The sequence below is a fragment of the Bos mutus genome, chromosome 18 (genome assembly GCF_027580195.1).
Source record: "Bos mutus isolate GX-2022 chromosome 18, NWIPB_WYAK_1.1, whole genome shotgun sequence".
Lineage (NCBI taxonomy): Eukaryota > Metazoa > Chordata > Mammalia > Artiodactyla > Bovidae > Bos > Bos mutus.
The window spans coordinates 20,745,322-20,773,296 of NC_091634.1; the positions used below are offsets into that span (position 1 = coordinate 20,745,322).

Sequence of the window (27,975 nt, forward strand, 5' to 3'; positions counted from 1 at the left end):
CCCCATGTGGCGAGGTAGTCTGGGTTTCAGTGAATGCTGATGTCTGTTGACTTCTCCAAACAGTCCTCAGCCTGTAAAGGGTTAAGGACTTTTCCTAGAGGCAAGTGCCTTTTCCAAGGACAGTAGGAAGGGGGAAGCGGGGTACTTCAGAGAGCCAGAACATTCAAGGAAGCAATAGGAGAGGACCCCACAACATGTCCAGACAGAGAGCCATCTGCCCGGATGGAGGTGTCCTGCACAGAAGTGTCCACTCTGTGTGACTGTTGAGCATTTAAATGTGACAAGTGAAGCTGAGAAGCTGAATTTTAAATTTATTTAATTTATTTAAACTTAGTCACATGGACAGCACAGCTTTAGAGCTTCCTTTTGTGGCTCTGTGCTGTTTCTCTGACCAGAGTCTGCCGATTCATAGTTTCCAGCCATGGGAGGGAAGGATGGGCCTCTCTAGAAGCAGCGGTGTGCACAGCACATAGCAACATGCAAAACACTTGTCTCATCTGCTGCCCCTCTCATAGCAACCCTGGGAATAGCTGGCGTGGCCATCCCCTTTTAAAGATGAGGAAACTGAGGCTTAAAGGCCATGAGATGGGGAGGCCAGGATGCAGAGGATGGCCACACTCGCCACCTCCCATCCCACCTCTTGGCCCTGCATGGACCTGCAACAGCATCGCATCTTCCCATTCCCCTGCTTGGCCCAAGGACCCTGCACCTTGGTGTGGAGCCGACGAGTGGGGTAGAGATACACATTCCTGTCATAGCCCCTCAGCTCCTTTTCACTTCATCCCCGATGCTGGGAGGTCCTGTAGGTCCACGGCCTCTCTTCCTACAAGGAACAAATCTGTACAGTCAGAGGCCAAAGACTTGTCTCTTTCTCTTGCTTCCCGCCTTGAAGACGATCCTGCATGAGAAGGGCAGACCAGGGTACAGCCCAGCTTTGGAGCCCCTGTGTGGTCTCTGTTTTTTCCTTCCACTCTTTCCCACCTCCCAAGACATAAATGCTCCTGATCTGTCCTCAGGGTTAAGAGGTAGGGTGGGGAAAGGGAGAGGAGAGAGATTGATTAATATATCCCCAGTCAGATTGTTGGGTGGATTAATACATACCCTCCCTATCTTCCATCCTTCCCCCATATTCCCACCCCAGCCTTTTCCACATGTGTGAGGGTAGCCCAAACAAGGTGGTGCTTAACTCAGAGTCCACCTGGCTTGTGGCTGGTGGAATTCTTAGCCTGAGATGGAGAGAGGTTTTTGGTTGGAGAAAGGTTTTTAGTTTCCATGCTGCCAAGGCGACCACCCTCCTCCCTGGGCTCAATAAGCTGAACTTGTTACACAGGCAAGGGTTTCCTGGATATTTAATGACTCCCCGGTACAAAGGGCTGGGCCCAGTAGAGGGACTGGTCCTCCTGTCATCATGCAGATCCTGCCTGCCCTTTCTTGTCTTCCCTGGTCATCTGTGCTCATAGCATAATTTCTGTAACCCAAAAAAGAAAAAACAACCCTGTTCTTTATTGAATGTTTGACACGTGACAGGCACTGTTATGTGCTTAATGTGTGTAATGCATTAATAACTCTCAGAAGAGGATGCTTTTATTCTCAGCTTACAGGTGAAGACTCAGGAGCTTTTGTAACTTTCCCAAGTCCTCCTGATGCTCAGGACAGAATGGAAGAATCTCACAGAAGGACCTGTGAGATTGCAGGGTCCTTAGCATCATGCTGTATGCACCAGAGAGCACCACCATCTCACCCAACCTTTTCTCTGTGTTTGTTCTCCTTCTGGCCCTGAGCACTGGGCCCCCAGGCCCCATCCATCTATCACTGTAGCAGATATTTGTAGATCATCATGGATGCCAGTGCCTGGGGTCACCATTATACAAAAAGGAAAAGGAAGTGCTTGTGGAGTAGCTCCATATCCCTTAACGCTCACCTGCTTGGGGAGATGATGGGGGAAAACTGTGATTTTCTTCTCCTGGTGCCCCCATACTCTCTGCTTTGGCTAACTCAACTCTTAGTCTTCACTTTTCCATCCACTGGAATCTGAGAAGCAGCTTGTAAGGAAGAGAGGCTTATTTTCTGGGACCAGGGTGGGGGACGGACGGAAGTTCAGGGCACTAAGGTAGAGGCTTGGCAAACTATGGTGTTACAGTGTGATGAATGGGACTCAGGGTTCAGGGATGGGGGAGACATTGCTCAAGCCCAAAAAAGGAAAATGCACTTGTGTGCACTTGCCTGTAATCATAGATTCCTCTGAGGGCACCAGATTACTGGAACATGTGTTTTGTGAATTGTTGGAACAATTGGAAGTATGTTGAGCACCTGCTCAGACCAGTGCTGGCAGATGCAAGGGTACCCGGATAGGAGGTGCTCGAGGAGGTCAGGGTGCAGAGGGCATTGCAGACAGAAACAGATAACTCTGAGTGTGGGTACCGTGTTGGAGATGGATATAGGCAGGATGGGAACACAGAAGAGATATGCCTCACTCATCCCTGGAGGTGAGAGAAAACTGGGAATGGCTTTCTTAAAAGAGGGTGCCCAAGCTGAGTCTTCGGGAATGATATGCCAACAACAGTCTTGATGCCAGCAATCTTTCCTCTTTGTGCCACATCGTCTAGTGCTTTGCAAGACCATCTACACTGGGATGACTAGGAGAATGCTATGCTTTCTACACTTTTGTCATTTCCTGCCTAGACTTTGTGGTCTGGGAACTATTTCTGGAACTTTCTTTGATTCTTTTGTTGATCCAGGATGTTCGTTCTCATTGACTTGATGGTTCCGAAAGCCAGGAAATCACTCACGTGATGTTCCTCAAAGTGAGTCTCCATTCAGGGATCCCTGCTCCATCACGGGGTGGAGTTGCCCTGCCTTGGCGTCCTGTCCTTAGAAAGTATTCTGTCCACATCATTGCAGAAAAGATACAGTCCAACTGATCTAAGCCCCACTGGAGCCACATTCCTCTTTGCAGACAAGGAATTCAGAGTTTGTGCTCTCTCTCCCTTTCATCCTTCTGTTCTTTTATCGCCTACCCACCCACTTCCTTTCCAGGGGTCAGCCCGTATTCTGTCACCAGCATGGGTGATGGTGGCACCGACAGGCCTTAGGATGGCCAAGTCCTGAGCCCAAGGCACTGAATAAGGGGATGCCCACTGACATGCTGTCTGCTGGAATGACCAGGGACACTGCATCTTCATGCTGAGCAAAAAGCCCGTATTCCAGAGGCAACTGGGAAGAACAGCAGGCCCCACAGATTAACAGCATCATGGTCATCAGCTCACAGAAGGGGAGCTCTGTGGCCAGCCTCAGAGAAGATGGCAGGATGCTGGGCATGGTGAGTGGGCCCCTCCTGCAGAGGTCAGAGGTTTGGATTCTAGTCTCAGCTCTGCAATGAACTCCCTGGGCTGTCTTCAGGCAGTTCTCCCCCTTCTTTGGGACTTGTTTCCACCTTTATTAAATAAGGTGTTGGACCTGCTGCCTATCTGTGAGTTCCTGCTACTTCCTTCATTCTAGAATGACATGATTCTGAGTAGCCACAGCCAGAATTTCTGCAGGGATCTCTGATGCTATGTCCCTGTTGCTCTCCCTTCCTGAGCAAGAGCACTGAGTGAGTGGAGATGACTGAGTGGGGCAGATTCCTGGCACAGTGCGAGTGGAGGATTGCTGCCTCCGGTCCTCATATGCATCTGGCCAACAGAGAATGGCTACTGGGTTAGTTATCCCTTTACGGTTCCCCTAGATACCCACAGAGCTCTCAACCGCCCAGGGAAAGAAGCAGACCCTGAAAGCCCCCCACACTTCCATTTCCGGGAAGGATCATGAGCCAGTCTCACAGGCTTGGAGCCCATATTTTTGTTGGTCCAACCAGAGAAGGAAACAAACAGCTGGACCAATTGTGTCCCCCAAGCTGTGGGCTCCCCAGCAATGACTTCTGAGCTGTCTTCTGTTTTGTGGATCGGATGAAAGTTCGGCTGCATTTTTTTGTTATTAATATTATGACTTGATTAAGGACACAGTAAACCCTGGCCATGATTTTTATCTACCTGCGGTAATATTTCTCAGTTCTAATTTCAGGGATTAGCTTGTTTTCAAATCACGGGATGAAGGACAAACCTGGTCCCATAGTTGACTTGACTTGCCAGCACAGACAGCCGTAACCACCACCCACCATTGACAAACAAGCTGCTAGCCACCCCTGCGTGTCAGCACCATGGGAAGAAGCCCTGAGACCATCGGAGTGGGAGGCAGAGCATTAGGGATTTCAGTTCTGCTTTATTTTCAACTTGAAATGGAGGAAAACAGACAAAAAACAAATAAGAAAGCTAAACAGTTGCGTGAGAGCTAGCAATTTGCTGGGCTCCCGATGACAGACACTGCATTATCATAATTGTCTCTTCTACATGGTAGGACAGAAAAATAATAATGTCATTTTATTTATAGCTGGGGTGGCCCCTTTATGAGAGTCATACAAGTTTCTGCCAAGTGGAGTAGGTCAAATGACATCTTTTGATCAGGCCTGTCCAAAGAGATCAAAGATGAATGGCAGGTAATGGATACCCAATGACAAACCAAATCTAAAACAGAAATAAGGCTGCCAGAGCCTGCCAGTTACCCATTAAAGGCCCGCCTAAGGAAGGCAGGCTGCTTGACACGTTGGCCGAACACCTAAATCAGCCAAGCGTCAGTGCTAAAATTGTGTATTATCATTGGAAATGGCTATTATTTCCTCGGTAACATTTCTGTTAAGGCTTTGTTTGTGTACGACTGACCCGCAGTCAGAAGTGGAGTTGGAAGGAGGCAAGCCCGAGGGGCTGGTGGAGCGCCCTTGGCTTTGGCCATGATCTGGTTTTAATCGTGGGATCCTGAGGGGGCAACACCCTTGCCTCTGCATTCTGCTCAAGTGAAGAGGTGCTCCGTTTACAAGTGGGAGGGTGGGCCGGCTCCTTGGTCTGTATCCTCTGCATCGCTCCATCTTCTCCTGTCTTCCCAGACATATGCAGCTGGGCCCATCACAGCTCACACAAAGCCCAGAACTTTCCCAGAACACAGGGTGAGCAGAAGCACAAACAGATGGGGAAAAAAATGAGAGTGGTCCCTCCCCAGGCTGAGGGAGCAAGGTGGACACGGGGCCGTTGACACAGTCACTACATTTACACATTATCAAAGTGGGCAGAGACGGCCAAGATTATGGAAATAAATGCTGTGCTGTTTTGTTTTGTTTTGTTTTCCCCTTTGAGCACTTGAGTTATGTAATTAAGTTGGGCTTTGTAGAGATGTTATTTAAAAGGCTTTGGTGGGAAATGAAATTTACTATCTTTTTGTTTTTAATTTGCGGGGGTGGGATAGGGTGAAATACAAAGAAATATTCAAAAAAATATTTAGAAATGAGGGCTCCGGAAACTGCGGGAGAGAACGCTAAATCCTCCTGTCCCAGGGGATGCACAGGTGGTGCTGTGGGTAATTTTTTATTCTGCAGCGTATGCTGGAATGTTAAAAAATATTATTAAACATTGAAATGAGTATACTAGTTAACTAATTAGTATGTTTCTCTTTCTTTTAATAATCCCAATGCATTTTCTTTCTTTCCTACCACCATTTTTATACATGTGGTAACCCTAAAGAACATATTTAGAAGCATAATTAGTTATAATTAGAAGCAAACAAACCTAGCCCAGGGTATCTCCAATTTATTACAAAGCAGTGCAGGTAATGGTGGCAGCGGCAGAAACCTAGGTTCTCGCTTTTCTAGTGAGAATTGGGGTTTTTGGTATTGTAGATACGCACATACATGTGTGCACACATGAACCCTCCTAGGATCAAGGAGTTGCTTTTGCTTGGCTCTTGGAAGTTTCGTAGGCCTCACGTTTCTCGATCATTCTGCATTAACTCTGTCTTTAAGTACCGGAGACACTATGTCAGAGTCGTAGCATCATTCCTTGGTGATGAGAAGAAGACAGACATTTGACTGTGAGGCCTCTTGGCAGGAAATTTGGTAGGGAAGTCCCATCCAATTTGTCAAGCTCAGCAGTGGTCTCTGCTCCGCGGGAAGCTTGCAGCCAGGCCCCGGCGCATCACCTGTCTGGGAGACACCTCGAAACTCCATCGGGAGTGACAGGCTGCATATGCAGGACCTTCCTGGGAGCCAGGCTGCCATGTCTGCAGTCATTTGCTGTGGGGGGGAGGGCACACTGCTCCTCTGAGAGGCACCTTTGACATTTGACCCTGCCCTACAAAAAAGCTCTGACTCGCTTTGGTGGCTTCCACCCCAGACCTTCATGTAAATGAAAATTTAAACAAATCTGTGCTTATGCTGGCTTTCAAATGAAAAAAATTTTTTTTAATTTCTCTTGAATTATGTAAAGATGCATCACAAGATATTTACAATTTTTTTTTAAAAACAGATATTCTTTTTATATACTGATAAAATTGGAAACTTGGAAGCATATTTGGCAAGTGTAAACAGATGGTTAAAGATATTTGCTGGGAAGTATCAGAAACAGTTATTCCTGACTTGCCTGCTTGGCTAAACATTGCTCTAAAAAGTCAACTCACGGGGCACAAAGCAGGAGATGGAGTCCCACTTTGCTTCTAAACAGAGCGGGCCAGGGCGCTGTTTCTTTTCTTTAGCGCCGTGCTGTCAGAAAAGCTTGCCCATGGAGCCCTCTCGTCTTTTCACTTACACGCTCCGTGAGGAGTTCTTTAGGAACTGGGCAAGAGGCTCTGTGTTGTCTCCTTAAGTCAGGATGCCTCCCTCTGAGGAAGCTGGGCATCCTTTACCTTTCTGTAAGTACGGTATGAAATTAGCACTTTTCCTTTGCTCTGAGGAATGCAGTCATTTTATTCATAAGAGCTCCATGCTAGGAGGTTCCCTTCAAAGGCAATGGATGCAGAGTTGCATAAAGGAAATTACTGGGAAGAAAGGAAGAAGAAACTGACAACGCCACCTTTTTTTTTTTTTTTAACCCCCTTCCAGAGAGCAGAATTCACCAACACAAAACATTTCACATAAGGAAATCAACAGTGCAGGTGATTTAGCAGAAAGCAGAGAATTTCATGAAACTATCTTCTAGTCAGATTTGTGGTGTCTGTGTACACGGGTGGGGGGTTGACTGGAGGTTGGGGTGGGGACGGGGGAAGCTGCCGTATTTTTTACAAGCATATAAAACACAAATGCTCGTGGCACTTGCTAATCTGAAATGCTTTTAGGAGAATTGTTCAGTAGCAATAATCTGTCAACAGATTACAATTTTGCTTAATTTTAATGTGGCTAACTTAAGATGGTTGTATAGGAAATTTATGCAACTGATCACAGTTATTAAATTACTGCATCTGCAAAGGAAGCAATCAAACCCCTTATTACAGTTGCTGTGAGTGAATGCTAAATGTCAAGGAGTTACCAGTGCGCTGCAGGGAATCACGCTCCAGTTAAAGATGCATAAAATATCAGCACTTTTTTAATGCTTGTGCATTCAACAAAGACTCCCATCATAATTAACTGGTATGGAAATAAATAATTTTTACAAACTACCTTAGAAACAGTTGTGCTACAGTTTTTGTCAAACTCTGCTGCTCTCCAGCGATATTTAAGCCCTTAGACACGCTCCCTTCTAACTCACATATGCTATAAAATATTTAAATCTCACAGAGAGGTTTCAAAATGATATTATAAATCCAACTCTCAGTGCTAAAAAGGAATTTATGATGATTAATTTAATTATACGTTTTAAGGTTTTGATATTTTAAAAACTTGAGATTAATTTTTTTGGTTGTGGTCCCAGTTTGATAGTTCGGGGAAGGGGCCTGCTTTCCATAAACAGCTGAAGATGCGCGTAGGGGCTGAGCTTAGCCAGAAAGGTGGAGAGTGAGAGTTCTGGGCACAGAAGCAGCATCCAGACCGGCTGGGTTCAGATCCTGGCCCTGCATGAGTAGTTCTGTCCCCCTGAGCAAGTTTCTCAAGAGTTTCCGCCTGTGACAGGCGAGTGGGTCTTACCATTCACAGCTCCACGAGCTTCTTTAGGGGAGTCTGTGGGGGAGGGTGTGGAGGGGCCAGGGGAGCATCTGGCCCTGGCGAGGCCTTGCTGGTACCTGGTTATCAGTGTGAAGGTCCCCACCTAGATGTTCACGAGAGCTCCATCATTCTGAAACCCATTCACTTTTTTCCCGAATAAATAGATTGCATGCCAGTCCATGTTTATTTATGTATTTATTTCTGGTTGCATTGTGGCATGTGGTAACTTGGTTCCCCAGCCAGAGATCAAACCCATGCCCCCTGTAGTGGGAGCACTGAGTCCTAACCGCTGGACCACAAGGAAGGCCCCCTGAAACCCATTCACTTCTGCTGGCAGGGATCACGGGTGTAACAGAGGCCCCCACTCATCTCTGTGAGTGTCCATATTCAGCTGAGGGCTGCAAGGTTTGAGAAATCTGGCCTGGGAAACCTTCGGACCTTTCTGGGCACAAAGTGCTTGGCTGAGAGGAAGGTATGCAGGCAGGGATGGAGTGAGCATCTGCTCCAGCACCTAAAGGACAGATGTCACTCTGATCTGATTTGGTCCACTCAGTGACCCCGCAGTGATGGTTCAGCTGGAAGGTGGGGTTTTGAACAGAATCCCCCCTGCTCACGAGTGACTCTGGGCTGGGGTGGGAGGCTGCTGGCTTCCCCGTGGACCAAGTGCCGCTGACCAGCCAGGCCTGTTCCGTCCTCTTGGGAGAGGGTGCAGGCTGGGCCTTGTGGGGGTACCGTGGAGAGGAGCCCATTTACCCGTTTCAGGGTGTGTGATCAACAGCCCAGGGGTCCTTGATCTGTTTCCAGAGAGTTTTGGGGGTGATACCCTTGACGGGATGCTTGTTTGCCAGGAATCAGATGTTTAAATAGCAGACCCCACCCTCAAGGATGACGTTCTCTTGCCTGGTGTATTCATTTGGTGTCGGTTTGTTTGGAGTTGTTTGTTCAAATTTATTTAAAGGATAACTTTGTAGGGCAATCAGATTCATGCAAATGTCCATTTGTGCGTATATAGATGGCTGTGTGCATATGTGTTTATGTATATGCATTTGTATGTGTGTATATGTTTACATATGTATGTATGTGTGATCTATATAAAGAAATGAAAATGAACCCAAGTCACGTTACTCATCCATCACATCTTATTCCATCAAACAAGCAACGGGGCACTCAGAATCCGCCCTCACATTTGGCTTTTTTTAGAACCTTGGCTTCTGGACGCTTCTGTTTTGGCCTGTGGTCCCCTCAATCCAAATCTCTCCTAGAGTCTGGAAGTGCATTTTGAGGATGGGTGTGGCAGCTCTTTGCATTATTTTTTCTATAAGCAAATACATCCTTCTAAAGGTCAGGGAACTGTCTGTATGCTTGAGAATGGGGAGAAGACAGCTTTTACTTAAAACATTCAGAGTGTAGAATCCCTAAAAAGGAACTCATTTGTCTTAAATATAATGTAACACCAATTTCTGAAATAACCACCAATATTGGATCCCCTGGCCTGACTGTAAGTAGGTGTGTGTCCTGCATATTTCCTATCAAGCGGGTTGGATGTTGGGTGGAGTCTTGTGTCTGCTTCACACTAGCGTACTTCCCAGGGCACGGGTCACAAAGAGGTCAGCCCCTGGCCCCGAGGCCCTTTGGTGACCGTGAGTAGCAGCTCAGGGACTGCCTGGTCAGCCCTGTGTGGCAGAGTTTATCAGTTTGCCTCCCAGAACCTTGAGATGCCCAGGGAGCGGCCATCCTGCATGACCCACCCTTGCAGCTCCATCTTCTGAATGCGACAGACACACTTCTTGAGATGAAGGTGGTTTCAGGGATTTTCAAATTATTGAATGGACCTCTTGCCTGCTTTTGTGCATATTAGAACTGTTCTCTCGTGCTTGCAGAGCAGGGATCCCTGCGGGCCAGCTCATAGTCACCCTAACTGTTAATAAGATGTTCTTGGTGCTGCATGTAGAAGGGGCCCAGGAGACTTGAGTTCAAATCTTGGTATTCCTTGGTCAGCTCTGCGTCTCACGGGGACACAGTCTTCTCATCTGGGAAATGAGGGAAACACCAAACCTACCTCATGGTAACAAATAAAAGAAAAATAAATTAAAAAATGGTAACAACTTAGTGGCTGTCGTCACCATCATCATAGATTGTCATGTCAGATAAAACCCAGGCTGTGTAATTTGCCGGGAGCATTTAGAAGTACCTTTACCGGCACCTTGGATTCCTTCTAGCCTCCACAGGAGCTCCCTGGGGTGGGCCTTGCTGTGCCCTCCACTGGGCTGTCCCCACTCGATGCCCAGCATGGGACTAGAACCTTCGCTCTGGACCAGCTGGCTCTGCTGGGCCTCTCAGGCCCCATGTTGTCATTCTGGTTATTTCCGCATTGCCCTAATTGAGGCCGTATCTGTGTGATCAGGATGCAATGTCTGAACGGTGCCCCGTCCTGGCAGCTGCCATCCAGGTTCTCATTCCAACAGTTGCCCCTCTGCACCTATTGTCTGCTTCGTCAGATAAGATGACATTAGACATGGTGCCACTTTTCCCTTGGCTTGGAGGCGCTAGGGACTGAAGAGGGCCACGTCCTCCTCCCTTCACGGAAGGTGGGATCACAGCCCCTCACATCCACCTTGGGCGTCACCCGCTTCCTTTCAGCTGGATGAGCTGAAATCCCTCCACCATCCATTCCACCCCCACACAGGCCCCCACCCGTCACTCCTATTGTAGCCGAGAGGGAAAAAGACTTTTAAGGATTTGCTAATGGTAATGAAAACTATTCTGATATAGCATTAAGGATTTTGCTCCTGAAATGTGTTTAATGTAAATATGCTGTCAGAGACCCTTCAAGTAATTGACACAAGCAGATGATTAGCAGTGTTCTCAACGGTGTTTTTGCATAATCTTACATTTTGACAGAACTCCTCAGCCGCGTTTTATTGTCAGTGCTCCGCCATCAGGAGGACTTCCTTCCGTGGCAGCACTTACTTTGTCATTATGCATCTTGTAAGAGGTCATTTCTCCTGCTCTGTGTGCTTGGAGGAGCATCATTACTTGGTTTGGGGAATGTCTTTCTATCAAGGAAGCCCTCTTGATGAGTCAACTTTTCACTAACTTGGCAGAAACTGGAGCTGCCACTTCCCAGCCCTGACCTGGGCTTGGGGAACAGCTGCAGACAGCCAGGGGGTCAGCTCCCAGAGAGGTGGGGGACCCAGCATGAGAGGACAGTGGTCACTGTCAGCAGAATAGAGGCCTAGACCTGCCCTTGTCCCCATCTTTGCCCTGTAGCCCCACTCCCGGGAAGCCGTCCTCTGCAAAGCTAGTTGTAACCTACTTTCTGAGCTGGGCTTTTTTTTTTCCTTCCGTGTTGAATTGAGTTCATCTTTGGTGATGTTAGAAAAAAAAAAAAATGGTGTTCAATTATAATCATATCTAACTGCCCCAAATTAAACTGCCTTGATCCATAAGCATTCATAACGGCATACAGTTAAGTTACATTAATAGTCAATATAATAAACCTTCACCTTTATTGAAGCTGCTCTTGTTTCTACAGCAGTTCTTTAATCTATCTCAATAGATTTCTGGTGTACAGCACATATAGATTGGGCCAGTGACAAGGGTTAGAGTAGTCTTGTAGAACATATACTTGTAGCTCTGAAAAGCCCACATTCATCAGAGGATGAAGTCGATCAGATTGTACCAGGATCAATGGAAGGCTTCTGGGATCCCTCTTAGGCTTGTAATGTGTTCACCTTCCATGGAGAGGATTCACACACAGATACACACACACCCTCTCTCTCTCTTTCTTTCTCTCTCACACACGTACGCACCCTCTGTCTTAAAGCCATTTATCTCTGAATGTCAAATTGCAATAATTAACCATTATTGATCTTAAATTCAATTAACTTCATTAACACAGGTCATGATGAGGGTGCTTGTAAGGGAAAGGCATTTGACAAGTGTCTTTGCTCATGTGACATTCCGTGTTCACCATGCTGGCTACAGACTGTTCAGACTTCCTCTCAGAGAGGCATAAAGGACCACTCTGAGACACGGACCCAGGACTGGGTGAGGGATCCATGCCAGGGGGCTTGTGCAGCAGGAGCTGGGGGCACTGCAGGGCTGCGTCAGGCACCCTTGAGAAATGGAGACACAGGCGTTTAAGGCTCCAGTGTTGGGACATGCTGCCTCGGTCCCCAGGTGCTCACCCCACCTCTTGCCTGACCATGTTGTCTTGTATGCCACAGCCTAGTCACAGCCATTGTGCAGAAACTTCCAGGGTTTGCTTGTCTCAAAAATCAGCCTTTCCATTTGTATTTTCACATCAAAAAACCCAAACCAGACCAAAAAACTACTTTCCCTTTTGACCAAGGAGAAGAGGAAAAACACCAGATCCCACAGTTGGGACCAGCAGAGGGCTCTGGGCACCCCCCACTGAGTGACATTTGCTCCTTTCCTTACTGTGTATAATTTGTGTTATTTAATTTTCACGATATCCCCCCCTCCCCACACAAGGTCAGTGATATCACCCCATTTACCAAGGGTTGCATGCCACACTGTTCAAGAAAAAGGGACCTGTCCCTCTATGTCCTCACATTTAAGCAGTTTCTTTTTTTTTACTTTTCTTTTCTATTTTTTGGCTGCACCATGCGGCATGTGGGATCTTAGTTCCCCAACCAGGGATCGAACCCGCATCCCCTGCAGTGGAATCTGGAGTCTTAACCCCTGGACTGCCAGGGAGATCCCTTAGCAGCATCTTTCCTTGTGTCTTCAGGAGAAGAACAGAGAGATGCAATAGGAAAGCCTGGCTTCTGACTGCCCTTCTCGTTCTGAGTTTTCGGATCATGAGGGCTGTTTCCATCCCCTCATCTCTGTCTCTGAGCCTCCATCTCCCCGTCTGTTAAATGGGGACATCCGGGATGTCCCTTTCCCTCCCAGGTTGCTAGCTAGCTGGGCAGAGAGCCTGCACCGGAAGTCCCCAGGGATGCAGAGCCCCCATGGGTGTGCGCGTCCCGCGGGGCACGATGGAATGCTCCTGGCACTTGACCACTGGTTCTGGGTTTTTAATTCTTTGTGGAAACGCTGCTTGGCACTGAAGTATCTCAAGGAAACAACACCAAACAAACACAAAAGACCAAGAGGAAGTCTGCTTTCCATATTTGTGACATCTTTTCATTTGAAAGTTTGATTCAATTCAGGGAGATTTACCAAGCATCCAGCCTGGGCCAGGCCTGGTGCGGGGGCTGTGGAGGCCATGTCCTTGCCTGCCTGGGCCTAGTCCACTGTGGATGCGAGTGGCGGCAAGATCCCTGGAGAACTGTAAGCACACAGGGGTCAGAAGGACCGGCTGAGGGTGGAGAGGGCAGCAAAACCCCACCCAAAATGGGACGTCAGCTGGGCATCCGGAGGTGAGCTATTCCTGTCACGTGAGCAGAGGTGCAGAGGGACCTTCCCTGGGTACTCAGGAGGCACCATGGGAGCCGGGAGGTGCTGAGGTCACAAAGGTCTCAGGGCTGCCTGAGGAGCGGCATTTACCCAGGAGACCCTGGAGAGGGAGCACCACCCAGCCCTGTCCCCAGGCCAAGCACTGCGTCCGCTGAACCGTCTCAGGAAATGCCTGCGGGTCCCCACTCAGGCCCCATTGCAGAACGGTGGGTGTTCAGAGTCTTAGGAGCACAGTGTCTGGGGCTGCCCTTAGGGAATGGCAGGGAACAGCCCGCAAAGCCAGTGGCAGCCAGGGGACGCATCTTCTGGTTTGCTGTAAGGACTTTCTCGCCACCTCAGAGCCTAGGATTTCTGGAGCACCTGTGTTAGACTTCCCTGGCGGCTCAGAACTTCCCTCGTGGCTCAGATGGTAAAGCATCTGCCTACAATGCAGGATACCTGGCTTCAGTCCCTGGGTCTGGAAGATCTCCTGGAGAAGGAAATGGCAACCCACTCCAGCAGTCTTGCCTAGAAAATCCCATGGATGGAGGAGCCTGGGACACTACAGTCCATGGGGTCGCAAAGAATCGGACACGACTGAGCGACTTCACTTTGTGTTGGACTCAAAAATCCAGGCTCTAGAGCCTTTCGTTGGCCCTAAGAAGGAATAGGACAGGAGAAGGAGGAGTGGAATAAAGCAAGTTGTGTGCCTCTCTGTACCTTCTGGCTGTCTCATTCCACCCTGAGGTTACACTGCAGACCTCCTCCCCAGCGCTCCCCCACTAGTCACACAGACCCCCTGTCCCTGCGACGTTCATCTCAAGGGCTCAGAAGAGTCCTTGGGGTGATCCCAGAGCTGCATGGAGGAGCATCGAGGACTCTGCCCCATGAGAGGATGGGGCTGACCTGGTGGCAGCTGTGATCTGAAAGAAGTTCCACTGGCTCCCACCCGTGGTTGAAGGAGCCAGGCCCCCTGGGTAGTTTGGGTGTTACTACAGTTAGATGCTCGGGGAGCCCAGTAGCCTTCGAGGTTGGTGGAAGAGTGGCTGTCACCTGCTCCTTCCCCTAAGGTCAGTGGTTTCACCACAAAGCTCCCCCGTGTCTCTGCTTACCATAGTTCATCATGACAGGTGCCGTCCTCAGTAGAATGCCTTGAGGTAGAAGGAAGCAGAGGCCAGGGCTGCTGCTGGGCTTGTGGATGTCCCACCAGTCTGGTCCCTGAAGGCCTTGTGGCTTTGGATCCAGCCCGCAACACAGGAGACACACTCTCACCCCACACCTGCCGTCCTTGGATAAGTGAGCAGAAAGGGGCTTTGCCTAGTGTATGCTTTGCAGACAGTGCCCAGTACAGAGCCTGACACACAGGAAAATGTACTAAAAATACATTTCCTTTTACACATCTCAACATTTCACAATACATTCACAGATGTGTGCTCGTGAAAATGTCAGACCAGGCAGAGGAGAGGCCCCCTTCCTCCCCCATCTCCTGCCATCTGCCTCCACAGCCATGTATCCCCTCTGGCACCCAGAGAATGTGCCCCACATCTCCGAGGGGATCCTTTTCCTGGGGTGCCCATCACACAAGCTCACACAGAAAACAGGGATCCGTGTTTGTGTTTCCGAGACTTGCTCCCTCCACTGACACTTACCAACACGTCTTAGAAATCGTTCCACGTCAGAATTTATAGAATCCTCTCATTCTTTTGAGGTTAGCATCTTACTCAGTATAATAAACAAAAAGATAGCCAATAAATAACGAGTGTAGAGGCCGATGAGTTTTCCCCAAGTGAATACGGTCGTGTAACCAGGATCCCAACCCGGAAGTAGAACATTTCCAGCACTCTGAGAGTCCCTGGTGCCCACTCCCGGTCACCAGGCCCCCTCCATGGAACTTCACAAATCAGTTTTGCCTGATTCTTGAAACTTGTTTAAGTGAATTCAGACAGTATCGTTCCTGCATCGTGTCATCTGTGAGGCTCGTCCCGTTGTTTTGGATGGTGGTTTGTGTGTTTTCACTGCCGTGCACCATTCTGCTGTACAGGTATCCTCGCGCTGTTGGTGGACATTTGGGGTGTTTCCAGTCTCTTTGCTGTTACGAATGATGTGCCAAAGGATGTTATGGTCCTGGTTTTTTGGTGGGATATGTATGCGTGTCTGCTGGGTAGTTACCTAGGAGGAAAATTGCTGTGGCCCACAGTGTATGTAGGTATAGCTTCAGTGGATCCTGATACATAGTTTTTCAAAGAGTTCCAGTTGCTCCGCATCTTAGCTGACACTGGTATTTGTCTCTTATTATTCTTGTAAATCGCTGCATACTATTTCATGGTATGGGTGTACCTTAGGTTGTTTATCCAGTTTTTTGGTATTAGAATTGTTGCTGAAAACACCCTAAACACAGAGCAGTTTTTGTTTTTTTGTTTTGTTTTTTTGTACATGTGTATTTCTGTAGTATAGATTCCTAGCTGTTTTAAGGAATGTAACAGATTTTCAATATTTATACATACTGCTAAATTACCTTTCACAAAATGACCATGACAAGTAATATGCTGACCGCTAGTGAGAATGCCACTCTCACTATGTAATGTTTTAAGTTTATTTCTTCTCTCCCCCTCTGACCCCCGGAAGGATGGTGATGTGTTGAGGGTTCTTGAATTTAGTACAAGAAACACATAAGTCAGACAACATAAATATCAGCGTAAATGAGTTGTTGTTGTTCAGTCTCTTAAGTTGTGTCTGACTCTTTGAGACCAGTTGAACTTTAGCACACCAGGCTTCCCTGTCCTTCAGCATCTCCCTAAGCTTGCTCAAACTCATGTCCAGTGAGTCAGTGATGCCATCCAACCATCTCATCCTCTGTCATCCCCTTCTCCTCCTGCCTTCAATCTTTCCCAGCATCAGGGTCTTTTCAAATGAGTCAGTTCTTTGCATTAGGTGGCCAAAGTATTGGAGTTTCAGCTTCAGCATCAGCCCTTCCAATAGGTGAGACAGGGTATTTAAAGAAAACATGTAATGTGATGCCAACCAGCTATCAGGTAGTATTTATACATTGGTAGGGGAAAGCTATTTTAATAAATAGAAATGAAATTGAAGTCTATGGGTATTTAGGTCAAAATTATAAAACGTAAGTTTATTTTTTTCAAGCTGACTAGGGAGATGACACCCTTGTCTTGGCTGTGACCTGTCCATTCAAATGGTAGTTACATTGTATTAGCCGACCCAGGTGTGTGCTCTGTTCGTGCAGTCTGGATGCTGGCAGAGTGCTAAGTGTATACGCAGTCAGTGCTGGCTGAGTGCCTGTTGAGTGCTGGGTTGTAGCTGGCCAATCACTGCCAAGGTCACTGGCCTCAGGAAGGTCTCCCTGTCCAGGTGGCTACCATGCTGGTGCCCAGGGAAGTGATGGAAAGGCTGGGCTTCTCTGGGGTCAGTGGGAGCACTCTCTTTCCCACTTTTCCTGTGATCATAAAATGAGGAACCTTGTCAGGACTCCTGAGAAACACTGTGGCCTTGACTCTCTGCTTAGTGTTCTGGGAAATGGTCGCGAGGGTTCGAACATGAAGTGGTGTAGAGTCAGGAGGACACTCGGGGCTGCTCTGCTTGCATTTGAGAGTGTGGAGGGAGCTGTTGGGAGCTTCTGCCTGAGGTTACACTTGGTCTGTGTGGTTCTTAGACTCAGCAGTGCCTACCAAACTCTGTGAATTCAACCAGGAGTTACTCAGACAGCTGACCTGCCAGGCGGTGTGAAGGACGCAGAGGTAAGGAATGCCTGGTTCCTGTAATGTATATGGAGAGGCCCACTGCACCTACTTAGCCCTGGGAAACACTATGAGAGATGCCAGTAGGGATGTTCAAGTAATAATGCCAATAAGCATTCCTGAAATGTGTCTGGAGTTTAGAGGACTTTTCTATCCATTGTCTCATCTCTGAGATTAAAGAGACAGGTGAGAAGAGATTTCCTGGGGGAGGTGGAATGAGCAGGGTTTTGGAGGGCAGGGCTGAGGATGTGAAAAGCTGAAGCATCATATGCAAAGTGGAAGAAATGATGTCAGCTAAGGCAAGGCCAAAACAGCATAGCGAGCACAGGTTAGTATGTGCATTACAGGGAGGAGGGCAGGGGAAGATAAACTTAGAAGGTAAAATGAAACTAGGTTATGCTGGCTTTGAATATCAAGCTAAAAAGTCTGTATGGGTGTGTGATCACAAGGGCATTCCCTTGTGATCTCTGTAACCAAGGCCATCTTGGCCATGTGAAAGTAAAGCCCATGGCTCTGAGGTGTTTATTTTGGTAACTTCTTATTCCTAACCTTAAAGTGTCTAGCATATATACTTAGTTTTGTATGCATGTTGGATGATAGGGTGGGTTTTTGGGTGGATGGATGGATGGTAGATGGGCAAATGGATAGATGGCTAGGTAGATTGATTGCCTCCTCTTCCATGTAAATATTTATTACTCTTTTTAAAAAGTCATCAAGTAACCTCCCTGATACAACAGTTTTGATGCTATGGAGAACAGCCAAAGAGACTCAGGGAGAATTTGAATTGTACATGTACAGGTATAGCCCATTTTGTAAAGAACTTTATAAGAACCGCCTCAGATTTTCCCCCAACCTATTGCCCAATTCTCATCTGTGGTTTTCCCGGGTTTTGAGATCACTGAGCGTGCAGATGGGTAAGAGTTTCTCTTTGTATCACAGTTGCCTCTTAGGGGACCACATACGTGGTCCTCCTTCAGGAAGTCCTGTGAACCAGAGCTGACGGTGTGTAAGGGTGTGTGAGGCATGACTCTGCTCAGCCATTAGCCAAGTGTTTGTGTGCACAGTTTGAAACGTCCCAGCACCTCTCCTGCCCATTGTCTGAGATCCCACTCAAGGTGAGAGAATGTCACTCTTGTCATTTACTAGACCCACTGCAGATTAGGATTTACCTTGTGGATTTTTGTAGAATAACAGAGAAAAAAGGCTACAAGGAAGAGGTTCAGACCCTACATCTCTAGGAGGACAGGGATCTTGGAAATATATGGAGCTCAGAAAGAGAAACGGGAATATGGGGTTCATAGCAAGTTTTACATCTTTCTCCTCCTTTGCAGAGATTTACCTCCAGAAGCCATGCTTTGCCTGATACCAAGACGAACTGATGGGGATATCAACCTAGACCCCCCCACCCCAGTCACCACCACCAGGGAGATTACGGTTCTGCCCTGTCAGCTCCGCAGTGGGCTGAGCACTCCTGCAGGGTACAGGGAGTGAGAGTTCAGATGCTCCGTGAGAGTTGGTGGTACAGGGACCACTGTTGATTCACTCACTGGTTCATAGGCATTTGGAGCCAAAGACAGGGGTGATTCAGCTGGTCCTCAGCTGAATATTATTTACTCTGTCATCTGAAGGTTTGTCTGAGGCAATTGCTTTGCATGTGAGTGTGCCCTTGATATATTTGTTTTTCTTCGCAGTGGGGTTGAAGTGGGCTGAGTGTAGTTTCAGGACTAAAGGAGCTGGCTTCCCTTGCTGATCTCCAGAAGCCTCCCAGCTTCCTGGCCTCTTCTTTGTGTGATCGATCCATATGAGGAGGGTCCCAAGAAATGGAGCGAGGTTGTTCAGAGGGGCTACCAAGAGGGCTGAACACAGCTCTTTCATGGCAATAAGAATCTTAAGGAGACAAGCCCCAGAAGTGTCCTCCATGACCCCATGGCCTGTGGGGGGGCTCCCGGTTTGGCTTCTGAAGGCTCCTAGCCTTGTGTTCTCCACCACATCTAGAGGAACAGGCCATGGCCTGGATACCAGCAGTGGGGAGGTGTCCGCTGGATCTCACTGTCATTAGCCTCGTAGAGAATCAGCAGGAGCCCATCGTGGCCTGCACAACCGCTGGCCACTCTGGCTCTGCTGAAGGGTGGCGTTGCCTTATTCCATGCTGACTTGCTCTACCGATCAGCTAATGCCATGCTTTTCTTGGCATGAAAGCATTGCAGCTTTATCAACACAGGGACACCCAACCGAACAAGCATTCATCTCACACATTACATCAAATTAACGTGTACAAAATTAATATTCTTGACCTTGCTAGTGGGAAGCGCAATCAATCTGGGAGGTTGTCATCCCTCCGTGGCCAGCCTTCTGGAGAAGTCCTGACCATTAAGCCACCATTTTCCTTCCCAAAGAGCCATGCATCCCAGCCCCCCACCGCCCAGCCTGCTTTGGTCCTTTGGAGATTCTCCTGGTTCCTGAGAGGCTCCTGGTCTCCCTGGTACCATGCCATTCTTTCTTTGTCCCCAGAGGCTGTGACCTCTGTCACCCTAGATGGTAGGTGACATCTCTCGTGACTCTGCGTAGCCAAGTGGATGGAGAAAACCTGTGTTCTCTGTCGGGTTGTGACCTCCTGGGTACTGGCCATGAGCACTTCTTTAGAATCAATTGTTTCTCTCTGCTGCCTGTTTAATATCCTAACAGAGGCCCAACAGCTCAGTCTAATCACCTTGATATTACCCAGCGTATTTAGCTGAGCTCCCCTCTACTCCATCACTCACTTTCTTATGCTGTCACCTCACTCTTGGCTCAGAAAGGAAGTCTCCCATCAGTGCTGCTCCTTGAAATCCTTCCCAGCCAGCAGCCAGCAGCCAGCAGGACATATGTATCCCATCTTGATTTCCACCTTCTGCAGGACCCTGAAGCGACAGGGAGTGGGGAGCTGTCTGGAGGGTGAATGTATTGGTCATCCCTGGCCCAGGTCTGAGCATCCTTCCTGCCTCATTGCCCCTCACACCCTCCAGAGCTCCTGACAGCTCATTTTAGGGGCCCTCAGAACATCAGGGGATAACTCCGGGCTCCCAATCCCAGACAGAGCAGATGCTGTAGAACCTGGCTACACCCACAAAGGAGCCCTCCCTTCCTGTCACAATTAGATGTGCAACACATTCGCAAAGAAGAGAGAGCTGTGTAAAGATAACCCAGAGGGCACGGTGCACTTGGCCTGAGCCCTTCATAAAGCAGAGATTCTTTTGCGAATGGATCAGTCTGTCCCGAATTTCTAGGTGTGTTTAGAACAAGGTGAAACTTGTGACGTTTTCTGGAGACTTTGTACTCTTTCCCCCCTAAAGAGGTGACTCGAGGCAGAAGCTGACCTGACACGGGGTCATCAGTCAGCCTGGAAGAGACTGCCAGGTTGGAGGCTGCGGGAACACTGGCGGCCAGAGGGGTGTGGCTCTAACCACACCCCCAGGGGTGGGCGGAGACTGGGAATCTCCAGCCTAGGGGAGTGGTGGGCGGGGCTGTGGGTGGAGCTGGGCTTGATCCAAAGCCCTAGGGCTTCCTTCCTGAAGTTGACCCAGGCCTGGGGGCGGGGCCGGGGGGGGGGGGGCCCCCGGGGGTGGAGGGGGCGGTGAGAGTACACGCAGGTGCTGGGTCAGGAATGTTAATGTTAATATTGTTTAAGCTTTCTTTGCTCTTCATTTTCCTCTCCTTCCCTTTCTTCTCTGGCTTGCTTTCTTTTCCACAGCCCACACCTTCAGGCCGCCAGAGGGAAGGGGATGGAACCCGAACCCCATGGGGACCTCTCATCCTAACAGTCCCTGCTAGGTCCCTCTGCCCCTTTCCCTGAAAGTCAGCTGGAGAATCTGGGGCTCTGGGGACCATCACCTCACCTTGGAGACTTCCTTTTCAAGCAGAGGACTTAGCCTAGAGGCTGGGCCAGAACCCCGTCTTGGGTGCGGTCTGCCAGGGCTCACGCACTTCCGTGGAGTCTGTGCACCTGTGTTTGCAGAGCCCTTTTCACTTGGGAAAGCCCTTTCTGCTCACTGTTTGTGACTTCCTTGTTTTGCAAACACCTGGGAGGCAGGTGTGGCAGAAATTGCTTCCCTTCCTCCCTCCGATTCGTGGGGAAGAAACTGAAGCCCAGAGACTTGAAGCCAGTCTCATGGTCATTTGGACAACACAGGGCAGAGCAGGAGCCAAGACCCAGTTTAGTGTCTGTGACCTTATTCAGTTGAACAGAAAATCGTGCAACACAGGAACACCAACAAAAACGGCAGGTTGTCTGAGTCCAGGCAGGTGCTCTTGTGGCCAGCTCTCCGCGTGGGGTAGCTGGGGCTTCCCACCTGTCCCCATCCCTATGGTTACTAGGTGTCTGCTGCTGCTCAGTTCTGGATTCAGGTATATGGGGGGAGCTGTTCAGAAGTGACCAAGACCCCTGTGATGATCTTGGCATGTTTCTGTATCCAAGCATGTTCTAGGACCCAGGTCTCCCCAGGCATTTAGGCAGGGTGTTTATTAAAATGCGAATTTGGTTCATTAACCATGCAGAGTGGCCTTGGCTATGAGGGGAGGGCAGGAGCAGAGTGAGCATGGCATGCATGAACCCTGAGAAGGGAGAAGAGAACCGAGTCTAGAGCCGATACCTTCTTCACAAGCTGTCCAGTTTCAGACTTGCTGCCCACACCTGCCTTTTGGGCAGTTCCAAGTCTCAAATGTGATCATGTGTGTGAGGGCCTGAGAGGGGTTCCTGGCGTTTGCTGAGGCCCTAGCTCAGGGGCCTGCTCCTCCTGAGGCTCCCCTGGCCAGGTTTCCTCTGCCCACGAAGGCCCAGATCATCTCTGGGGCAGCAGCAACCTCTGTGCCCAAGCCATGTTCCCTTGCGCTGCTCACCAGGTTTGGCTGAGCCTTTAACTGTCTGCTTGGTCATGCCCTCAGCTGGTTAAATTACCCTTAAAATAAAAAATCGCCTTATGTCTTGAGAATCTGAGTGCTCAGGAGAGGCTGACACAAGGCCTGAGTCTCCAGCCACGGAAATGACCCACAGCAGTGCTGCAGGGCTCCGTTCCCCATGCCATCCTTGCACCGAGACCCCTTGTTCAGGTCCTCCCCACCACTAGAATCATCTCTTCTCCTGCCTCTTCTCAACTTTGCATCGCTGCTTTTCTTTCTCTCCTTCCCTCCCTCGCACTGCCCTTAGTGGTCTCTCTCTGTCTCTATTTCTCCATCTCTCTGTCTCTTTCTGCCTCTGTCTGTTTCTCTCTCCATTTCTGTGTCTCTGTTGCTCTCTCTCCGTCTCTCTGTCTGCTTCTGTTTCTCTCTCTGTCCCCTCCCAACACCACCCTAGTCCTATAGGCTTCTTCCCTCTTTCCTCCGTCTTTCTTGCATGATTCTTTCTCTGCTCCCTGCCCCCCACTCTCTCCTCTGCCTTCTCCACCCCTGACCTTCTTCAGCCCCACCACCTCCTCTCCCTGCCTCCTGTCCCTTCTCCATCACATCACCGAAGATGAGGATGCCCTGAACCACGGGTTACAGGTATCCTGGACCACCTGTAGGGAAGGGCAGGGAGCAGAAGTCTGAGGACGCTTTAGCCAGTGAAGCTGCCTGCAGCTTCCCAGGCAGTCTTGGGAATTTGAAAACAGTGTTATAACTTCAGAGGGCTCATTTCAGCCCAGAAAATGCAAAACTCCACAGGACAGTTTACTTTGAAATCGCTTCTGGGAGCAGGGCACAGCCACACACCCTTTCCTTTCTCTCCAGCTCCCGCCAGTGTCCCCGCTCCCCAGCCCAGCCCCCACCCCCCCAAGGGTACCCTTCCTCTTCCCCTGCTCCTTCATCTCTTCCTTTGGAGAGAGACGCACAACAGAGCGATGAAGGTAATTCCCACTTGCCCAAAAATGAATTCCGTTATGCCCCAGCTTACTGTTTTATATTTATATCAAACGTATTAATTTCTCTTTACCTAGTGGTTGGGTTTAGTTAATGATGATAATAAATATTAATGAGGGTGCTGCTGCCTCCAGACCCTCTGATTGCTGCCCCGGTCAGCTCCTTACTCCTTGGACGTCGTGGGAGGCATGAGCACCTAAGAGCTGTGGGAGGGCACTCAGGACCGTCCTGGAGGGGCAGGACGTGGGACCTGCCCCTCCAGGGGACCCACTGGGTCAGTGCGTGGGACCCACTGAGGTCAGCCGTTAAGGAAGGCTCTGACGCAGCGGCCCACTCACTCTACACTCCTTCTGTGTGATTCTCTCTGGAGTTAGTCAGATCCCCTTGTACGCCCACTGACACCTGAGGGGTCCCTGCAGAGGGCTTGGGAGTATCTCATTTAACTTGTGGGAACTGCAGTTTCCTAGGCTGTAGAAAGGAAATCATTTGATCCACCTGCCAGGACCATTGAGAGGATTAAATGCAAATAGTTCAGAAGCATGCACATATTAGGTAGCAGTGTGATTTTTTTTTTTTTTTTTTTCTTTTTTTCATTGCTTGACATTCCAGGGCGTTGCGCTGTGGAACTTTGGAGAAAGTCTCAGCAAGTGTGAGAGCTTTTATTTCTCATGAACGTGAGTCTCTCCCCAGAAGTCCCATTCAGTTCTGGGCATGCTAAGTTCTTGAGTTCATCCAGTTGTTCAGACATGTGTCTTTGGCCCTCAGCTTTGGAGAGATGGGTTTCTGTCTTACTGCCTGAAGAGCTTAGTTTACATTGAGGAAGAGATCAGACAGGGCTGTAGAGGGAGCTGTCACTGTAGTCAGTAAGGGCTCACGTCTTGGAGAGGAACTTTGTCCACTGAGCGATTTGAGGGAAGTGACAGACCCCGGTCCACCCTCTCTTGAGTCTCCACTCGCATGTGTTTCTCTCATCTTTGCACCTGGCAACTTGGTTTGAATGAGAGCTCCTCCCTGGGAGGAGGAGTACAATTCAGGGCCTCTTCTACTGAAGCCAGAAGCAGAAGTTTCAATTTTATTTGTTCAAGAGAAAACGGTGATGCTGAAGCATTCTTGGAGAGAGGTATTGGGGTGTGAGCACAGCCAGGGGTGGCCCCAGTGCAAGGAGATCACCATTTGCGGGGCTTCCACCCCTCTTCCTCAGAGTGGGCTTCTGGCATCCTGTCGCCCAGAGGCCCAGCCTCATGTTGCTCACACTCAGAAAACGGATGCAGGAAGAACTTCGGATCAGACCCCAGCACGTCTGGGACCAGCTGGAGGCTGGATCCATCTAGATGTTTTGGCAACTGTTTAGGAGGTTTGAAGAAGTCATCTACGGTGTTCATTTATTCATTCATATACTCATGCATTCATTCCATGGGTGTGTGTTTGAGTGGTTAATCTAGAGATTTTGGTGGTGTGCCTTGTAAAAAGAAGGGAGTGGGTGAGGTGCTACGGGGACAAAGTTGAGGTCAAGTCCCCCCGCCCCTGGATATTACCTTTCACTGCAGACCAGAGAGTAGATGGCTCACCCTCCTTTCTTTGAATCTCCCCCAGGGTTCCCAGCATGGGAGGCGGCAGTGCAGAGTTAGAGGCCGTGGCATGCTCTAGAAGCTGAGAGGCTGGAAAGGAAGCAGGACTGAAATGGTGGAGGACTCTGGGGTGGCTGGGAAGAGTTGGAGCTTTCTTCCAAGCCCGATGGCAACTGAGAGTGTTCATTGGGGTGACATGATCAGCCCGCTGATTGAACATCCAGTGGATTCTGTCTGGAGAATAGAGGGAAGGGGCTGGGGCTGGAGTAGGTGGGGTTCCTTAACGGGTGAGAGATGCTGGGGGCTGGCCCAGGCCTGAGTCAGAGGGGTCAGAGGCTGGGAACAAGCCTCTTGCTGCTGAACATGAGCTCAACCAACCCGTTTTCTAAAGGAGACAGCCAGTGTCTATTGCTCACTTCCTGTGTGCAGGATGTGAGAGTACAGATTGGGCCTTTGGCCGTGGAGAATCCAGACAGGCATGTGCATAAAGTTAAATAGCAGCAAGGGATCAAAGTAACCATCCACAGTAGCAAAGCCTCCTCAGGCCTTGTTAACCTGTGCACGATTACCTGTGAGGTCCAAATGGGGGGACAAGGCCTGCCATCGCCTCCCTGAGAGAAGGAGCCCCTGATAGCCAGCCTCGTGGGGCTAGCTTCTCACCCAGCTCCCCCGCACCCTCGGTGACCTCTTACTGTCCACCCAGACTGTGATGGAGACACCCAATCCCCCTCCCTCTTGGCCTGATCCGGGACGTGAACTGATCCAGTAAGGACGTTCCTCCTTCTCTCTGGCCAGGGACTTTGCCAGTTAGTGCAGAGCAGAAGGACAAGGGAGTCACTTGACTGCTGAGTGCTGGAAAGGAGCCAGAGTTTAGCAGAGATGAGCCAGAGCAAGCGGGCATGGCCTCACTTCTTTACCTTTTGCTCAGAAAAGCCACAAAATAGAGAAGCAGAGAAGGAGGGCCTGATCCGGCCGCAGTGACCTGTCATTTACAAATGGGGAAACGGAGTCCTAGAGAAAGAAAATGGTATTCTGGTGGGGGTGGAGCACGATCAGAATTGGAGGACTGAATGAACCCTTCCACTCTTTCCTGCCCTCTGCCATTTCTCTAGGCCCATTTCCACTTTCTCACTACTTCTTGAAGTTCAGTCATCGAGAGTGGATGTGATATTCTCAGAGGAGTGCAATTATCGCAAAACATGGAGGAAGGATTCACGCAGTGAGGTTCCTGTCAGGGCAGTGTGCAACGGTATTTAGGAGGAGCCTCAGAAGCCACGACAAGGCCAAGGGGTGCTGTGCGGGGTGATGCCGGGTGTCCCCAATCCAGGGCCTCTTGGCCCCGAAGCTTTTTGATTTTCTTCAGAGTAGGATTTGATTGTCAACTGCGAGGTTGGCCTTACTTTTCTTTCATTTTTAATTTCCTCCTCAGTCACCAGATTGATGACATTCTGATACTGCTGTGCGATTTACAAGGCATGTTGGAGTCCACTGGGGGCCAGCTCAGGGTGGGAGCTGATCAAGCCGATGATGGTGCATGTGTGTGTTGGGGGATGCTCCTGACAGTCTGCTGTCCCCCACTTCACTGTGCTGAGGCTTCCACGGGGCCCACACCGCTCCTGGGTGGCAGGTGGACTGGCAGAGCTACAATATTCCCTGAGCTGGTGGCCTTTGTGACCACCGTTGACTCTGGCTTCCAGCTGCCTGGCCAGATGGGGCCATTTCTGGACCCCTGCTTCTCCTAGCCTGAATTCCGTGGGAGCCTTGGTAGGTGTGGCTCGTGCTGCAGACAGCGGCTCCCACGGGGGCTCGGGGGTCTGCCCTGTCTACACAGGGCTGGGCTTTTCCTTGCACCTCTGCTGCAGGACACAGGCCACTGTGTTTTTGTCCTTCCTTTCAGACTGTGTTCCAGATGAAACCCCTTGGATAGGAACATTATGCATACTTGCTCCCAGTGCATTTCTGCAGACAGTCAAACCCAGCTCACCCTGCTCAAGCTCCTCTACAAGAGGAATGCAAACCTGCCTGGATGTTCTGACCTGGTCCTGCTGGGTGTCCCCTCACCAGGGTGACCAGCTGACCGGTTTTGCCCAGGACTGAGAGGATCCTTGGGATGTAGGACTTTTGGTGCTGAGACTCGGACAGTTCCAGGGAAGCTGTGACTCTTGGTCACTCTGCCCTCAGCCACCCTCCCTGCCAGTCCTGTTTGGTGTTTGAGAGCCAGACTTCAAGAGAATGATGAGCAGAGAGTGTTTGTGCAGAGGGGGCAATGCCTGCTTTCCTTTTTCTCTTCCGCTTCCTTTTCCAACATTCATCTTCCCCCTTATGGTCAGCACCATGGGCCCCCATGCACTGTGGCCCTGGGCCTTAGGAAAGAGTTTGTTTGGCATGTTCATTTGCCAGCTCCAAGTGCACAACCTCAAACTGAAGTCTCACTGCAGCTGACGGAGCAGGAAACTTTCTTCTGGTCATCTGCAGAAGGACATTCCACAGCTCGAGCCCAAGACTCTTGCTTCACTGTTTGCATCTGAGCAGAAGCAACCTGGCTTCTACAGCTGCATGTACCTGGACACTATTCCCATCAAGTTCAAATCACCTCAGTGCTGGGACATCAGTAGTTTTTCAGCTTAGAAATCTTGGTACTCAAAGGGGGACTTAGGAACACAAATATATCACTCTTGACCTGGATGGAAGGAGGTGGGGGGCAGTGGTGAATATCTGTGTGTCTTCCAGGGAGTCTTCTTGGAGTCATTTCACTGTTTTGTTTGTTACTTTTTCTAGTGTAGAATTGGTTTGGGGGCAAATCTTTAACATCATGGGAGTGAATGCCACAAACAAAGCTTCCTTTTCTTTCCTAAGACTTTTCAATCAGCCATGCAATGTTAGCTCTTGTGGCATTCCAGCCTTAGCAGCCGGCCTTTGGAAGCAAACTGGTATTGAGGAGCTGACAAGAAGTTACTTTTCACCCCTTCTCTGCCTTAACACTTTCACTTACCACAGGGCTGGCCACGTCTATTAGTCACAAGACCCAGTCCAACTTGATTTACAGTGTCAGGCAAGCTCCGTAAGAAAAAACCAAAGTCACTGAATGCAAATTTAGAATGGAAAAAAAAAAAAAAAATCATTTAGTTCCGTTAGCACAGTGTTCTCCCAGCTTTGCATCTCTGGAGGGCATCTTCTAGAACCCACAGCTGCTCGGCCCTGTTGAGAGTACCTCCACCTGCTCGGAAGCATAGGCTGGATTCACATCCCCAGTTACATTACTTCCAGAAAGACAGGATCCCTGTTGGATGCCCATGAAGCTTATGCTGAGTAAATATTGACAAAGTAGTCTAAAGAGCAAACACTTTGACATTTGTAAGGTCCACTGGAAGGTCTTGTATATATT

At 49.3% G+C, this 27,975-nt stretch overlaps 1 protein-coding gene across 3 annotated transcripts in view; it reads left to right on the forward strand.

Moving 5' to 3' along the window:
* Nucleotides 1–27,975, forward strand: part of TSHZ3 (teashirt zinc finger homeobox 3) — a 71,814-nt gene that overhangs the window by 38,752 nt on the left and 5,087 nt on the right. The window lies entirely within an intron of this gene.